This window comes from Biomphalaria glabrata, chromosome 4 (assembly GCF_947242115.1).
Source record: "Biomphalaria glabrata chromosome 4, xgBioGlab47.1, whole genome shotgun sequence".
Classification (NCBI taxonomy): domain Eukaryota; kingdom Metazoa; phylum Mollusca; class Gastropoda; family Planorbidae; genus Biomphalaria; species Biomphalaria glabrata.
The window spans coordinates 19467409-19486191 of NC_074714.1; the positions used below are offsets into that span (position 1 = coordinate 19467409).

The 18783-nt window shown below is 37.2% G+C and overlaps 1 protein-coding gene across 7 annotated transcripts in view; it reads left to right on the forward strand.

Annotated features, from left to right (window-relative positions):
• The window catches only part of LOC106073855 (beta-1 adrenergic receptor-like), a 74089-nt gene that overhangs the window by 19202 nt on the left and 36104 nt on the right, over window positions 1-18783 (forward strand). Inside the window, exon 1 of one of the 7 annotated variants that reach the window (XM_056025401.1) lies at window positions 1477-1855. The exons of the other annotated variants lie outside the window; for them this stretch is intronic. The gene's annotated coding sequence lies outside the window, so the exon portion shown is untranslated. Of the gene's footprint in view, window positions 1-1476; window positions 1856-18783 lie in introns of those variants that run through there. 7 annotated transcript variants of the gene reach the window in all.

Consider the following 18783-nt stretch of genomic DNA (forward strand, 5'->3'; position numbering starts at 1 on the left):
TTGGCCTATGTTGTTGTTTTTTATCAAGGTGTCATCATCTCAAATGATCCTCCAGCTGGTTCCATGGCGTCATGACTTAAAAATTTGTTACATAATACGCACATAGGCAATTAAGGAAGGAATAAAGTCCCTTACTCATCACTGTACTATCTACATTTCTTTTTTATTGTGTTTAATATTAGTTCCATGTAAATACAATTAAGCTATTTTAATATGATGTTAAAATTTAAAACAACAAAAAAATCACTCAAGGTTGAAATTCAAAGGATCAACTAAGATACAAATCATTAATTAATAAGAAATAAAATTTAGAGTTGGAAGTCAACTGCCAAAATGGAGAAGAGACTAAAAAATGGCTGAGACGAAATGGCTGGGAGTCGAACATTTAGTGAGGTAGTGACAGCGTCGCATGAGGTTTGCGGGACAAGTTCTCCGACAAAATGAACTACACATACCAAGAGTTGCGATGACATGAAGGCCAATACGAGGAAGGCGCAAACAGGGGCGTCCTCGTATAACCTGGCTCCACACTTTCATGGAGGACCTTAGAACAGTGGACACCAGGTGGGAGGAGGCTTCAGACATTGCCAGTGACAGATCTTTGTGAAGACAGCTTGCCGCCCAATACTCCGAACGGCGCGGGTGACCTAAGTCTTAGTAAAAATAATTTAGAGACTCGATCTTCTTTATTGAGAACCTCTATCCACTAACATCTCATAGACCCCAATTTATTTATTTTTTCCTCGTAGACCCCTTGGTCGCGTTAGACCCCCGAGAGTCTATATAGACCACTTTGGGAATCACAGGCCTATATGGAAGAATATTTAAGTGAAAAAGGTTCCCCTTTCGGACCTTGCATTCTATGGGGCTGATGATGCAAAGCCCATCTATTTCTATGGCCGGCTGTTAACGAGGGTGCAATGTGGCTAGCACAAAAACTAACCGTCTTTACTTCCTCAAAGTATGTCAGGTAACCATTAGAGATTGGTGGATTCACGGGGCCACCTTTTTTATCCAGAAGTTGAAAGTCCCAGTCTTGACCTGAATTTGAACTTGAGATCCCTCGGTAGTGAAGCCAAGTGTTTTAAAGTTCGGCCATGTACATGTCATGACAGTGTAGTCCTGACTTAATTCATGTTATATCAAAAGTTATTCATGGAAAATGTGGTGAATACTATAATTTATGGGTATATCAATGAGTAGCAACACCTATTTGTGGGATTAGATAAACTTTGATAAAACAGTAGGAATTCTAGGTGCTGGGAGACCAAGATAGCAGCAGACACACACACACTCACACAGTGATTTTTTTTCCTCCTGTCTCATCTAATTGCCGTTTTTATAAGAGAAGGGAGGGGGAAAGTCCAAATTTAACTCACCCCATCAGAATGTCGACATGATAACTCATTTAGATCCGGTGTTACATCCTCTCGAGAGAGCGCGCGAGACGAAGAAAGATAGGGGGAGAGGCCACTGTGTCTCTACAGAGGAAACCAACCGATGGCACCATGTATTGGCCTCCAGTCTGGAATAAAGTCTGGGAGTAAGAATAGAAGGGGAGACTATTCTCAACTAGAAGGAAATAATTCATTGAGACTTAAAGGACTTGGAATGCCCACGTTCGAATAACGCTTCATTATATTTTCGCAGTTTTTTTGTTTTTCTGCCGAAATATTTTCATTCATGTTTTACAAAATTAGAGGAGAAAAAAAGTTTTGTTTGCAGTTGATTAAATTTTTTTTTATTGTGTGATATTCAATAATGGATATAAATGTATCTTTATCATTGACACATCTGTTCTGAGCAATGGACATGGAGAATGTAGTTATGTTCTATTCAATAACAATCTGGTATAGTAAGTATACATAGCAACGGTGTGTTAGTAGTGAATACATGTCAACCATATGATATCTCTATGATTTTAATCATATATATCTACTAAAAACATTTTAAATTATTGTCTTGATTAAGGGAAGGTCACTTTTCTCTTTGAATATGCATTGTTTACAAATCTTAGTCTACATGTGTCACCTTAACCTATCCCTTAGTTGGACCGAGACGTATCGTTATAGCAGGCCTGAGCACTGACCTGCGATGTCGCAACTTGTGGGCAGTTTAGACCAATAGCTCGTCGCCACGTCACAGGTTGCGGGTCAGTGTTCAGGCCCTCTATAACGATTAGTCTTGGTTGTTCCGTTGGAGCACCGCGATATGACGACCGTCTTTCTTTGTTCCTTTCACCTTGACTAGAATCTCTGCAATGATTGGTACGTCCACTCTTTGCTGTCATCGCTTTCTCTATCTGCCTCATCTTCTTTTCCCCTACTGTTCCCTGCAGGAAGGTTTTTGCGAGCACCTCGTGATAGTTTATATTGTTGTTTTTTAACTTTGGTCAGCTGGTCATCGTGGTGCCTAATTGCCGTTGTGATCCTGTTTCGAATCTCATTTGTGGTGCGGTGGTGACGTCTTTGTATGTGATACCCAGGTTCCTTCTATAGCATCTCGATTCCATGGTTAGGATCCTCCGATGTAATTCTGCAGTTAGCGTCCCGGATTCGCATCTGAACTTCCGTAAATCATTCATTCTTTTATGTCCCAGATTTTGTGTTTCGGTTAAATAGCCACATCGTATTAGTTGGTAAATGGCTTGTGGTTTTCTCTGAACTAAGGGTGTTTTTTTTTTACAAAGATAATATTAACTCACTCTGTCTACCTGAAACGAATTTTGAGCACGTTATTTCTCCGACTTCTAGGATCAAGTTGAAACTTATTCATTGTTCATTGACGTTTGAATTATTTGATTTTTTTCACAGGCTTGACTCCCGATACCTTTCCCATGATTGGGTATAGCTGCAAGGCATTAGAGTTTTAAAGTCATAATTTTCCTTCTCCTATGTGGGTAGCCAGCAATGGTTAAAGAGCCGCCCCTGCCCGAAGCTTACTACCTTAGTCTTTTTGATAATGTACTTCTGGATGGTTCTTAAGATATATATATCTGGGTGGCACTTATGGGTAGCTCTTTGTTTATTTAACGAGAGAAAGTTTTGTTTTGCACTCACTTAATGTATTTTTATACTGATCACAAATATTCGCTCGTTAAAATTGCAATTGCTTCACACTATGTGGGTTTGAACTTTGAATATTGTACTCTATTTGACCACATATTGTTGGCTCATTTCTCATGAGCCTTGTAGGTTTGAACTTTGAAGATTATATTCTATTAGTCCACATTGTTGGCTCATTTCTCATGAGCCTTGTAGGTTTGAACTTTGAAGATTATATTCTATTAGTCCACATTGTTGGCTCATTTCTCATGAGCCTTGTAGGTTTGAACTTTGAAGATTATATTCTTTTTGTCCACATTGTTGGCTCATTTCTCATGAGCCTTGTAGGTTTGAACTTTGAAGATTATATTCTATTAGTCCACATTGTTGGCTCATTTCTCATGAGCCTTGTAGGTTTTAACTTTGAAGATTGTATTCTTTTTGTCCACATTGTTGGCTCATTTCTCATGAGCCTTGTGGGTTTGAACTTTGAAGATTATATTCTTTTTGTCCACATTGTTGGCTCATTTCTCATGAGCCTTGTGGGTTTGAACTTTGAAGATTATATTCTTTTTGTCTACATTGTTGGCTCATTTCTCATGAGCCTTGTAGGTTTTAACTTTGAAGATTGTATTCTTTTTGTCCACATTGTTGGCTCATTTCTCATGAGCCTTGTGGGTTTGAACTTTGATGAAGATTGTATTCTTTTTGTCCACATTGTTGGCTCATTTCTCATGAGCCTTGTGGGTTTGAACTTTGAAGATTATATTCTTTTTGTCCACATTGTTGGCTCATTTCTCATGAGCCTTGTAGGTTTGAACTTTGAAGATTATATTCTTTTTGTCCACATTGTTGGCTCATTTCTCATGAGCCTTGTAGGTTTGAACTTTGAAGATTATATTCTATTAGTCCACATTGTTGGCTCATTTCTCATGAGCCTTGTAGGTTTGAACTTTGAAGATTATATTCTTTTTGTCCACATTGTTGGCTCATTTCTCATGAGCCTTGTGGGTTTTAACTTTGAAGATTGTATTCTATTAGTCCACATTGTTGGCTCATTTCTCATGAGCCTTGTAGGTTTTAACTTTGAAGATTGTATTCTTTTTGTCCACATTGTTGGCTCATTTCTCATGAGCCTTGTAGGTTTTAACTTTGAAGATTATATTCTTTTTGTCCACATTGTTGGCTCATTTCTCATGAGCCTTGTGGGTTTGAACTTTGAAGATTATATTCTTTTTGTCCACATTGTTGGCTCATTTCTCATGAGCCTTGTAGGTTTGAACTTTGAAGATTGTATTCTATTAGTCCACATTGTTGGCTCATTTCTCATGAGCCTTGTAGCTTTGAACTTTGAAGATTATATTCTTTTTGTCCACATTGTTGGCTCATTTCTCATGAGTCTTGTGGGTTTTAACTTTGAAGATTGTATTCTATTAGTCCACATTGTTGGCTCATTTCTCATGAGCCTTGTGGGTTTTAACTTTGAAGATTGTATTCTATTAGTCCACATTGTTGGCTCATTTCTCATGAGCCTTGTAGGTTTTAACTTTGAAGATTGTATTCTTTTTGTCCACATTGTCGGCTCATTTCTCATGAGCCTTGTAGGTTTTAACTTTGAAGATTATATTCTTTTTGTCCACATTGTTGGCTCATTTCTCATGAGCCTTGTAGGTTTGAACTTTGAAGATTGTATTCTATTAGTCCACATTGTTGGCTCATTTCTCATGAGCCTTGTGGGTTTGAACTTTGAAGAAGATTGTACTCTATTTGTCCACATTGTTGGCTCATTTCTCATGAGCCTTGTGGGTTTGAACTTTGAAGAAGATTGTACTCTATTTGACCACATTGTTGGCTCATTTCTCATGAGCCTTGTGGGTTTGAACTTTGAAGAAGATTGTACTCTATTTGTCCACATTGTTGGCTCATTTCTCATGAGCCTTGTGGGTTTGAACTTTGAAGAAGATTGTACTCTATTTGTCCACATTGTTGGCTCATTTCTCATGAGCCTTGTGGGTTTGAACTTTGAAGAAGATTGTACTCTATTTGACCACATTGTTGGCTCATTTCTCATGAGCCTTGTGGGTTTGAACTTTGAAGAGATTGTACTCTATTTGTCCACATTGTTGGCTCATTTCTCATGAGCCTTGTGGGTTTGAACTTTGAAGAAGATTGTACTCTATTTGACCACATTGTTGGCTCATTTCTCATGAGCCTTGTGGGTTTGAACTTTGAAGAAGATTGTACTCTATTTGACCACATTGTTGGCTCATTTCTCATGAGCCTTGTAGGTTTTAACTTTGCAGATTGTATTCTTTTTGTCCACATTGTTGGCTCATTTCTCATGAGCCTTGTGGGTTTGAACTTTGAAGATTATATTCTTTTTGTCCACATTGTTGGCTCATTTCTCATGAGCCTTGTGGGTTTGAACTTTGAAGATTATATTCTTTTTGTCCACATTGTTGGCTCATTTCTCATGAGCCTTGTAGGTTTTAACTTTGAAGATTGTATTCTTTTTGTCCACATTGTTGGCTCATTTCTCATGAGCCTTGTGGGTTTGAACTTTGATGAAGATTATATTCTTTTTGTCCACATTGTTGGCTCATTTCTCATGAGCCTTGTAGGTTTGAACTTTGAAGATTATATTCTTTTTGTCCACATTTTTGGCTCATTTCTCATGAGCCTTGTAGGTTTGAACTTTGAAGATTGTATTCTATTAGTCCACATTGTTGGCTCATTTCTCATGAGCCTTGTAGGTTTGAACTTTGAAGATTATATTCTTTTTGTCCACATTGTTGGCTCATTTCTCATGAGCCTTGTGGGTTTTAACTTTGAAGATTGTATTCTATTAGTCCACATTGTTGGCTCATTTCTCATGAGCCTTGTAGGTTTTAACTTTGAAGATTGTATTCTTTTTGTCCACATTGTTGGCTCATTTCTCATGAGCCTTGTAGGTTTTAACTTTGAAGATTATATTCTTTTTGTCCACATTGTTGGCTCATTTCTCATGAGCCTTGTGGGTTTGAACTTTGAAGATTATATTCTTTTTGTCCACATTGTTGGCTCATTTCTCATGAGCCTTGTGGGTTTTAACTTTGAAGATTGTATTCTATTAGTCCACATTGTTGGCTCATTTCTCATGAGCCTTGTAGGTTTTAACTTTGAAGATTGTATTCTTTTTGTCCACATTGTTGGCTCATTTCTCATGAGCCTTGTAGGTTTTAACTTTGAAGATTATATTCTTTTTGTCCACATTGTTGGCTCATTTCTCATGAGCCTTGTAGGTTTGAACTTTGAAGATTGTATTCTATTAGTCCACATTGTTGGCTCATTTCTCATGAGCCTTGTAGGTTTTAACTTTGAAGATTGTATTCTTTTTGTCCACATTGTTGGCTCATTTCTCATGAGCCTTGAAGTTTTAACTTTGAAGATTATATTCTTTTTGTCCACATTGTTGGCTCATTTCTCATGAGCCTTGTGGGTTTGAACTTTGAAGATTATATTCTTTTTGTCCACATTGTTGGCTCATTTCTCATGAGCCTTGTAGGTTTGAACTTTGAAGATTGTATTCTATTAGTCCACATTGTTGGCTCATTTCTCATGAGCCTTGTAGCTTTGAACTTTGAAGATTATATTCTTTTTGTCCACATTGTTGGCTCATTTCTCATGAGCCTTGTGGGTTTTAACTTTGAAGATTGTATTCTATTAGTCCACATTGTTGGCTCATTTCTCATGAGCCTTGTGGGTTTTAACTTTGAAGATTGTATTCTATTAGTCCACATTGTTGGCTCATTTCTCATGAGCCTTGTAGGTTTTAACTTTGAAGATTGTATTCTTTTTGTCCACATTGTTGGCTCATTTCTCATGAGCCTTGTAGGTTTTAACTTTGAAGATTGTATTCTATTAGTCCACATTGTTGGCTCATTTCTCATGAGCCTTGTAGGTTTTAACTTTGAAGATTGTATTCTTTTTGTCCACATTGTTGGCTCATTTCTCATGAGCCTTGTAGGTTTTAACTTTGAAGATTATATTCTTTTTGTCCACATTGTTGGCTCATTTCTCATGAACCTTGTAGGTTTGAACTTTGAAGATTGTATTCTATTAGTCCACATTGTTGGCTCATTTCTCATGAGCCTTGTGGGTTTGAACTTTGAAGAAGATTGTACTCTATTTGTCCACATTGTTGGCTCATTTCTCATGAGCCTTGTGGGTTTGAACTTTGAAGAAGATTGTACTCTATTTGTCCACATTGTTGGCTCATTTCTCATGAGCCTTGTGGGTTTGAACTTTGAAGAAGATTGTACTCTATTTGACCACATTGTTGGCTCATTTCTCATGAGCCTTGTGGGTTTGAACTTTGAAGAAGATTGTACTCTATTTGTCCACATTGTTGGCTCATTTCTCATGAGCCTTGTGGGTTTGAACTTTGAAGAAGATTGTACTCTATTTGACCACATTGTTGGCTCATTTCTCATGAGCCTTGTGGGTTTGAACTTTGAAGAAGATTGTACTCTATTTGACCACATTGTTGGCTCATTTCTCATGAGCCTTGTAGGTTTTAACTTTGCAGATTGTATTCTTTTTGTCCACATTGTTGGCTCATTTCTCATGAGCCTTGTGGGTTTGAACTTTGAAGATTATATTCTTTTTGTCCACATTGTTGGCTCATTTCTCATGAGCCTTGTAGGTTTTAACTTTGAAGATTATATTCTTTTTGTCCACATTGTTTGCTCATTTCTCATGAGCCTTGTAGGTTTGAACTTTGAAGATTGTATTCTATTAGTCCACATTGTTGGCTCATTTCTCATGAGCCTTGTAGGTTTTAACTTTGAAGATTGTATTCTTTTTGTCCACATTGTTGGCTCATTTCTCATGAGCCTTGTAGGTTTTAACTTTGAAGATTATATTCTTTTTGTCCACATTGTTGGCTCATTTCTCATGAGCCTTGTGGGTTTGAACTTTGAAGATTATATTCTTTTTGTCCACATTGTTGGCTCATTTCTCATGAGCCTTGTAGGTTTGAACTTTGAAGATTGTATTCTATTAGTCCACATTGTTGGCTCATTTCTCATGAGCCTTGTAGCTTTGAACTTTGAAGATTATATTCTTTTTGTCCACATTGTTGGCTCATTTCTCATGAGCCTTGTGGGTTTTAACTTTGAAGATTGTATTCTATTAGTCCACATTGTTGGCTCATTTCTCATGAGCCTTGTGGGTTTTAACTTTGAAGATTGTATTCTATTAGTCCACATTGTTGGCTCATTTCTCATGAGCCTTGTAGGTTTTAACTTTGAAGATTGTATTCTTTTTGTCCACATTGTTGGCTCATTTCTCATGAGCCTTGTAGGTTTTAACTTTGAAGATTATATTCTTTTTGTCCACATTGTTGGCTCATTTCTCATGAACAATGTAGGTTTGAACTTTGAAGATTGTATTCTATTAGTCCACATTGTTGGCTCATTTCTCATGAGCCTTGTAGGTTTTAACTTTGAAGATTATATTCTTTTTGTCCACATTGTTGGCTCATTTCTCATGAACCTTGTAGGTTTGAACTTTGAAGATTGTATTCTATTAGTCCACATTGTTGGCTCATTTCTCATGAGCCTTGTGGGTTTGAACTTTGAAGAAGATTGTACTCTATTTGTCCACATTGTTGGCTCATTTCTCATGAGCCTTGTGGGTTTGAACTTTGAAGAAGATTGTACTCTATTTGTCCACATTGTTGGCTCATTTCTCATGAGCCTTGTGGGTTTGAACTTTGAAGAAGATTGTACTCTATTTGACCACATTGTTGGCTCATTTCTCATGAGCCTTGTGGGTTTGAACTTTGAAGAAGATTGTACTCTATTTGACCACATTGTTGGCTCATTTCTCATGAGCCTTGTGGGTTTGAACTTTGAAGAAGATTGTACTCTATTTGACCACATTGTTGGCTCATTTCTCATGAGCCTTGTGGGTTTGAACTTTGAAGAAGATTGTACTCTATTTGACCACATTGTTGGCTCATTTCTCATGAGCCTTGTAGGTTTTAACTTTGCAGATTGTATTCTTTTTGTCCACATTGTTGGCTCATTTCTCATGAGCCTTGTGGGTTTGAACTTTGAAGATTATATTCTTTTTGTCCACATTGTTGGCTCATTTCTCATGAGCCTTGTGGGTTTGAACTTTGAAGATTATATTCTTTTTGTCCACATTGTTGGCTCATTTCTTATGAGCCTTGTAGGTTTTAACTTTGAAGATTATATTCTTTTTGTCCACATTGTTGGCTCATTTCTCATGAGCCTTGTAGGTTTGAACTTTGAAGATTGTATTCTATTAGTCCACATTGTTGGCTCATTTCTCATGAGCCTTGTAGGTTTTAACTTTGAAGATTGTATTCTTTTTGTCCACATTGTTGGCTCATTTCTCATGAGCCTTGTAGGTTTTAACTTTGAAGATTATATTCTTTTTGTCCACATTGTTGGCTCATTTCTCATGAGCCTTGTAGGTTTGAACTTTGAAGATTGTATTCTATTAGTCCACATTGTTGGCTCATTTCTCATGAGCCTTGTAGCTTTGAACTTTGAAGATTATATTCTTTTTGTCCACATTGTTGGCTCATTTCTCATGAGCCTTGTGGGTTTTAACTTTGAAGATTGTATTCTATTAGTCCACATTGTTGGCTCATTTCTCATGAGCCTTGTGGGTTTTAACTTTGAAGATTGTATTCTATTAGTCCACATTGTTGGCTCATTTCTCATGAGCCTTGTAGGTTTTAACTTTGAAGATTGTATTCTTTTTGTCCACATTGTTGGCTCATTTCTCATGAGCCTTGTAGGTTTTAACTTTGAAGATTATATTCTTTTTGTCCACATTGTTGGCTCATTTCTCATGAACCTTGTAGGTTTGAACTTTGAAGATTGTATTCTATTAGTCCACATTGTTGGCTCATTTCTCATGAGCCTTGTAGGTTTTAACTTTGAAGATTATATTCTTTTTGTCCACATTGTTGGCTCATTTCTCATGAACCTTGTAGGTTTGAACTTTGAAGATTGTATTCTATTAGTCCACATTGTTCGCTCATTTCTCATGAGCCTTGTGGGTTTGAACTTTGAAGAAGATTGTACTCTATTTGTCCACATTGTTGGCTCATTTCTCATGAGCCTTGTGGGTTTGAACTTTGAAGAAGATTGTACTCTATTTGTCCACATTGTTGGCTCATTTCTCATGAGCCTTGTGGGTTTGAACTTTGAAGAAGATTGTACTCTATTTGACCACATTGTTGGCTCATTTCTCATGAGCCTTGTGGGTTTGAACTTTGAAGAAGATTGTACTCTATTTGTCCACATTGTTGGCTCATTTCTCATGAGCCTTGTGGGTTTGAACTTTGAAGAAGATTGTACTCTATTTGACCACATTGTTGGCTCATTTCTCATGAGCCTTGTGGGTTTGAACTTTGAAGAAGATTGTACTCTATTTGACCACATTGTTGGCTCATTTCTCATGAGCCTTGTGGGTTTGAACTTTGAAGAAGATTGTACTCTATTTGTCCACATTGTTGGCTCATTTCTCATGAGCCTTGTGGGTTTGAACTTTGAAGAAGATTGTACTGTATTTGTCCACATTGTTGGCTCATTTCTCATGAGCCTTGTGGGTTTGAACCTTGAAGAAGATTGTACTCTATTTGTCCACATTGTTGGCTCATTTCTCATGAGCCTTGTGGGTTTGAACTTTGAAGAAGATTGTACTCTATTTGACCACATTGTTGGCTCATTTCTCATGAACCTTGTGGGTTTGAACTTTGAAGAAGATTGTACTCTATTTGTCCACATTGTTGGCTCATTTCTCATGAGCCTTGTGGGTTTGAACTTTGAAGAAGATTGTACTCTATTTGTCCACATTGTTGGCTCATTTCTCATGAGCCTTGTGGGTTTGAACTTTGAAGAAGATTGTACTCTATTTGTCCACATTGTTGGCTCATTTCTCATGAGCCTTGTGGTTTTGAACTTTGAAGAAGATTGTACTCTATTTGACCACATTGTTGGCTCATTTCTCATGAGCCTTGTGGGTTTGAACTTTGAAGAAGATTGTACTCTATTTGTCCACATTGTTGGCTCATTTCTCATGAGCCTTGTGGGTTTGAACTTTGAAGAAGATTGTACTCTTTTTGACCACATTGTTGGCTCATTTCTCATGAACCTTGTAGGTTTGAACTTTGAAGATTGTATTCTATTAGTCCACATTGTTGGCTCATTTCTCATGAGCCTTGTGGGTTTGAACTTTGAAGAAGATTGTACTCTATTTGTCCACATTGTTGGCTCATTTCTCATGAGCCTTGTGGGTTTGAACTTTGAAGAAGATTGTACTCTATTTGACCACATTGTTGGCTCATTTCTCATGAGCCTTGTGGGTTTGAACTTTGAAGAAGATTGTACTCTATTTGTCCACATTGTTGGCTCATTTCTCATGAGCCTTGTGGGTTTGAACTTTGAAGAAGATTGTACTCTATTTGTCCACATTGTTGGCTCATTTCTCATGAGCCTTGTGGGTTTGAACTTTGAAGAAGATTGTACTCTATTTGACCACATTGTTGGCTCATTTCTCATGAGCCTTGTGGGTTTGAACTTTGAAGAAGATTGTACTCTATTTGTCCACATTGTTGGCTCATTTCTCATGAGCCTTGTGGGTTTGAACTTTGAAGAAGATTGTACTCTATTTGACCACATTGTTGGCTCATTTCTCATGAGCCTTGTGGGTTTGAACTTTGAAGAAGATTGTACTCTATTTGTCCACATTGTTGGCTCATTTCTCATGAGCCTTGTGGGTTTGAACCTTGAAGAAGATTGTACTCTATTTGTCCACATTGTTGGCTCATTTCTCATGAGCCTTGTGGGTTTGAACTTTGAAGAAGATTGTACTCTATTTGACCACAATGTTGGCTCATTTCTCATGAACCTTGTGGGTTTGAACTTTGAAGAAGATTGTACTCTATTTGACCACATTGTTGGCTCATTTCTCATGAGCCTTGTGGGTTTGAACTTTGAAGAAGATTGTACTCTATTTGACCACATTGTTGGCTCATTTCTCATGAGCCTTGTGGGTTTGAACTTTGAAGAAGATTGTACTCTATTTGACCACATTGTTGGCTCAATGACAGTGACCCACTGTGTCCTGGTCGAAGATCAACACATTTCCTATGAACTCCAACATTACTGTCAAGTGCAAGCCTATAGTTTAAAAAGCCGGCTCATGGCTTGGCTAAGTTGGCTCTACTGCTGATAGGCCTGTGTCTTCTCTCAGCTTTTTGTTGGCTTTGAGTTTTTTGTTTTCCTGCTGGCCTCCTTGCCTCGTATCTTGAAACTCCAACACTCCTGATCTTAATGCAGCGGTTAACCTTGCAATAGTTTTTTTTGTGTCATATTCTTGTCGCTATAATTTGCAGTCTGACAATTACTAACTCTGGCACTTCACGGATCTACATGTTCCTGATATACTCCGGAATGACATCAATTTATTTGTTTTCTCCTCACAACAGCAGAGACAATGGCATTGTATTGTTTGTTATCATTATCCTGTATAGTGTTTCTACTATCAGATACAAGACCCAACATGTTCGACATATGTGGCAACATACTAAATAATGGCTACTTCTAAGAGAAGAACATTATATGCCTTTGTTATTAAATTGTTATCGTCTTTGTTGTAGGTCGGAGACTCGTGCCACTGTGTAAGTTCCACTGAGGATGTGGTTGAGATGGTGCAGTGATAGTTAAGAGAGAGATTCCATTTGTGCAGACAACGGAAATTAGTTCCTGCTATCGATCTGTGTTTTGTGTAGCCGTCTTATGAGAATGAAACAGTATCGACTCGCAAAGTCAATGACTTAAACTGTCGCAACACGAACTTCTGCGAAATGTTCATGTTTGTGTTTTGTCTAAAATGAAAAACCAAAAGCGACGCAACTTAAATAAAAACGTGTTTTATCGAGGACCCCCGCTGACGGCGGTGGATTCTAAGCTACGGCCTCTGCAATGATATAATAAAAAAATCATATCATGATTTATCAAGCTAGGTCGAACAGTGTTAATTCGCTACACACAAACACCTACACACAGACAACTTACAATTACATGTTACCTTATGTATTTGTCACAACATTTAGATGGTATGACGTGTTGTGATGCCGGGGATTTTACTTGAATTCAATAGTTAACAAAAAATGAAGATCTAGAATCACCAATGACGAATCTTTTGATAAAACAAAACTCTGGAACTTTATTAAATACAACGTAAGTACAGTTTATGTACAAATTACAAATCAATGAGCATGAACCATATTACAAAGGCTTTTCAAACAGAGCTCTTAGAAAACGTGTCTATCTACAAGAACCTTATTTTATCGACTCCCTTTACCTTCTTACTACCGCCAATTCTCTGGCGCTAACTCTTTTCAAAAATGTCTTTGTTTAAATTCAAATCAACCAATAGATTTCAAACATACTAATTACGTCCCTTGGGTAAATCCTGACTTGAATGTCAAGTGTCTAAATTTGAGGATTAAATCCCGAGACTCATGTCGAGGGCTTATATTACTTTCAAAAGTGAAATGTACAAGCAATTCTATAATGTAATCTGTGACATATTACCCCCCCTCCATTTAGCATTTGTATGGTAATAGAAATGCTCATATGTATTAAAAATATTTAAATATACACAAAATACCATACATGAAATTATAGAAAAATGGTTGAGGTAACATATGACAAAATAAAGTCAACTTGGAGATAAAAAATATGTAAATGCAGTGAATAAAATTATTGATGACTTTGAACACCTGTTTCACTATACAAGTGGTTATGAAAATGAGACAATGCTTGTCATGAACAATATCAAAAGTTGTACAAAGCATAAATCTTGAATTGAATAAGTTATGAAGCTTCATGATGAAATTAAAATATGACATTATAACTCATTTGTGAAAATGTGTACATGGAAAAAAATATATTGCATATGAAAAATTGACATAGAAAAAAAATAATTGTGATAGTACATGACAATCTTCTGAGAAAATAATACTCAATGTGATATAAATCTCAATATGTGTGAAGCAATGAAAAATTCCAATTGTCTGTCATGTATCTGTACTATTATAGTAGGATATATGCAAAAATATTCGACCTGAAATAAAATACCTGAAATAAAATGCTCATGATTTAAAAATTAAAATGTCTGATGCATGTCATATGCAAAGATGCTGAAACAATAAACAAAGTATCTTGAATGAGTGACTTTCCTCAGTGGGTTGCTTGGTGCTGAAATAAATACAACATCTGATATAGAACTCCTGTGGAAAAAAATATGTGGAAGAAAAATATATATACAATTATGTTAAGAATTAAATACATCTGGAAAGTGTGTCAGCGAAGACATTCTCACGTCCAGGAATTGTCTTGACCTCAAATTGGTAGTCTGTAAGTTGTAGACTCCAACGAGTTAAACGACTGTTCGCTAACTTCTTTGAGTTTAGAAATGCTAGTGGTGCATGATCAGTTAGGGGTGTGAAATGGGCACCTAGTAGATATCTGGAGAACTTGGCAATGGCCCATACAATGGCTAGACATTCCCGTTCGATGGTTGAGTATCTGGTTTCAGCTGGTGACAACTTCCTGCTGATGAAAAATACTGGGTGCAACGTCTCTTGGCATTTCTGTGAAGTGTCTTGGTAACTCTGCATTAGGCATGCTCCTATGGCCGAAGATGAAGCATCTGTGGCGAGGTAAAATTGCTTCTCTGGATTTGGAAGTTTGAGAATAGTGTCTCTTGAAAATTCAGTTTTAATGTTCTCAACCGTGGTATGTAACTCTGTAGACCATGGAATCTTCGTTGGTTGTCCTTTCTTAGTGATTTCGGTCAATGGAGCTATGAGTGCTGTGTAACCTGGTATGAAATGTCTGTAGAAATTACACAGACCCAAAATACTTCTCACTTGCTTTTTACTGGTGGGGACTTTGATGTCTAGTATGCGTTGAATAATGTTCTCTTGTGGTCTCAGCGAATTGTAGCTGACTTTATAACCCAGGAAGGATATTTCTGACATGGCTAGTTCTACCTTACTAGGCTTTATGGTAAAACCATGTTGTTTCAGTATGCTGAAAACTTCTTGTAGTCCTTTGATATGTTCGTTCCATGTCTTATGGAATATGCAAATGTCATCTATATATGACACTGTGTCAGAGCGGTTGCCTAGTATGCTGTGAATGGCTCTATTAAAGGTACTGCTGGCGTTGACTAGACCAAATGGCATGAAGTTGAAATGGAATAGTCCATAAGCTGTGGTGAATGCCGTAAACTGTTTGCATTCTTGTCTGACTGGTATTTGATAATAACCTCTGGACAGGTCTATTTTGGTGAAGAACTTTGCCTCTGAAAATTTAGTCATAAGATCTTCAGAATTTGGCATAGGATATGAGTCGAGTTGGGTTATTTTGTTCAACTGTCTGAAGTCGACACACATTCTTGGAATTGTCGTTTGCTTTCGTTTGACAAGAACTATTGGTGCAGCATATGGAGAGTTGGAATGTTCAATGATTCCTTGCTCTAATAGTTGATTAATTTCTTGTTTAAGAAAGTCTCTGTAGTGTACTGGTAATGGATAAGGTCTTGCTTTAGTAGGCTTGGAATCAGTAAGTATTATATTGTGTTCCGCAATTGACGTTTTGCCTGGAACATCTGTGAATATTTCTGAATTTTCTTTGAGAATGGTAGTCAGTTCTTTCTGCTTTTGCGGTGTCATTGAATTGAGTTTGATGTCTTGCCAAAATTCAGTTTGTTTGGTAGTTGTTTGTGGCATATTGATGTCGTCAAATTCAGACGTGTCATTTTCATCTTCTTCTGGTATGACTGCAAGACATGATATGGCTCTTTCATTTTGTTCTGGGCTTGTGGAACCTTCAGTTATTGTGTTATATTTTTGTAACATGTTGACGTGATAGATTTTCTTTTTGTTGTGTATGTCTATCTCATAATCAACATCTGTTATCTTTCTGAGTATGGGGAATGGACCTTGCCATTTGATGAATAGTCTGTTGCTTTTGTCTGGTAGTAACAGACATACTTGATCTCCTGGTTCAAATTGTTTCAGTGTTCTGTTTCCATTGACTCTCATTCTGGTATTGGAGTTTGCTATGGCTGTGGCTTCATTTGCTTTTTCACATGCAGATATGACTATGTTTCTGGTATCTTGCACATGTTGAAACGCTGTCTTGGTTTCTGATGAGATTGAGTTTTGGCGAATAATAGCTTCTTTGAGGATTGCCATTGGTCCTCGTGGGTTGGCGCCATAAACCATCTCGAAAGGTGAGAATCCTGTGGTTTCTTGAGGACTTTCTCTGTATGCAAACAGAGCTGCTGGTAGCAATAAGTCCCAATTCTGTGGATTGTCGTGTGCTATTTTTGAAATGCACCTCTTCAAAGTACCGTTGAATCGTTCGCAAAGCCCGTTGCTTTGGGGATGATAGGGCGTTGTGAATTTCATCTTGATGTGGTACATGTTCATGAAGTCTTTGGTAATGTCAGCTGTGAACTGTGTGCCTCTGTCAGAGAGGATAACTTCTGGGAAACCAATTCTGGAAAATATCTCTGACAAAGCTCTGGTTATGTCAAGCGCTGTAATGTTGACTAGAGGTACTGCTTCTGTCCATCTTGTACATGTGTCAATCAATGTCAGGACATATCGATGGTTTCTTGCTGAAGCTACTGGCATAGGACCAATCAAATCAACTGAGACTTTTTGGAATGGCTTGTCTGTCAATTCCATATCTTGAATTGGTGCCTGTGATTTGTTGTTCTTAGGTCCTTTGACTTGGCAAATATGACATGACTTCACGTATTTCTTGACGTCTTTAATGATACTTGGCCAATAAAATTCTTTGAGGATTCTGGCTTTAGTTTTGACTACACCCATATGGCTGGCGTGTGGAATGTTATGTCCTGTTGCCAGTATTTCTTTCCTGTATTTCTGTGGCACTATTATTTGCTGAATGGTATTGTCTTTATGCATGGCATTCTTCACCAGGAGGCCATCTTGAAAATATGGTTTATTTGGTAGATTCAGCTGTTTGTTTGCTTGAGCCTTCTGATAAAGTATTCGCAATGTTGTATCTCGTTTCTGTTCTTCTTTGAAGTCATCATGTGTGAAATATGACTTGTCTTGATGGACTTCAGTTTGACTAGTTAGAGTTCTTGTATCATTGTTAGAGACTCTGGGCATGTCGTCTTGTTCTTCAAAGTTCAACAATGGACATTCGGGAATTGGAGGTGGACTTATGACCGGTAGGGATGGGCTTGATGTAACTGGGGGTGTCCATGTTGAATGTTCTTGATTGTTGCTGGCTACTGGACTAGTAACTGGTTCTGTTGCATTCTGCATATCTTGAGTAATTGAGGTAGCCATGTGATTATTTTGGCTAACTTGTTCAGGTGATGTTGTCGATAATAATATGTTGACGAAGAGCTTGGTAACTTTCTTCTATTTTTGCCATGGATACCCATCTATCAAACCACATTGACATATTAACTACAAAAATTTGAGGATCATCATTTTGCTGTGGCCTTTCAGTATAGAATTTCTTTCTATAGTTGGCTGAAGTTGCTCCGTATTGGCGCAGTGGAGCTTCCTTGATATCAGAGTAAGTGCTGCGTTCATTGATGGACAGTTGTGAGCAAATGTTGACAGCTTTGCCAGTCAAGAGGGTAAGGAGTGAGCTCGACCAATGTGCTTCAGGTAGACCGGATGTTGTAGCTATTTCTTCAAATCTTATGAGATACGAGTCCATATTGTCAATGTTTTCGTTGAAAGCCGATATTTTGTTCATTAATCTGTATTTGTCAAACATACTTGAGTGACCTTGAATTGAAATGCTTTCTTTATTTTCTTTATTTTGTCTTTCGAATTCCATTTTTTCTTTTTCATGTTGCCTTTGTTTCTCGGCTGCTTGCCTTTGTTTCTCGGCGTCTTGCAATTTTTTTTCTTCTAATTGCATGCGTTTTTCAGAATCTTGCCTTTGTTTTTCAGCTTCTTGCCTTTGTTTTTCAGATTCTTGCCTTTGTTTTTCAGCTTCTTGCCTTTGTTTTTCAGCTTCTTGCCTTTGTTTTTCAGCTTCTTGCTCTTGATATTCTTTCTCTTCTTGTTTCTCTGCCCACTGGTCTGGCTTTGAAATTTGCTTTTCTTTGGCAAATTCTATTAATTCGAAGAATCGTTGTGTTCTAGAACTGGAAGCCATATTTAATTTTTTTGTTAGTTTCTTGTATTGTATTATCTCAGATATAATAATAATATAGATCTATTGAGCCGATGTACTTTTTACTGGTTTAACAGTTGGTTAAATCTGGTCTTCTGTTTACTTTGTGCTGCTCAAATGATTATTTACTGGTCTTCTTTATAATGCCAGTTATTTGATTTACTGGTCTTTTATATTGCCAGTTATTTGCTTTACTGGTCTTTTAATAATGCCAGTTATTTGCTTTACTGGTCTTTTAATAATGCCAGTTATTATGTATATTGGTCTTATTCCTTTTGCCAATTACATATAATAATAGTTTTCGTGAGTTAGACGTAACTCTAACGAAAATCTTTATAAAAGAATTATCGACAACCAACTGACCTGTTAAACACAGAAATTCTGTCCTCCGTTAAATAAGAATGAAGTTCCTTTGAAGAGTTTAGAAATTGGTCCTAGATCTTGAATAAATTTGGTTAAAAGTT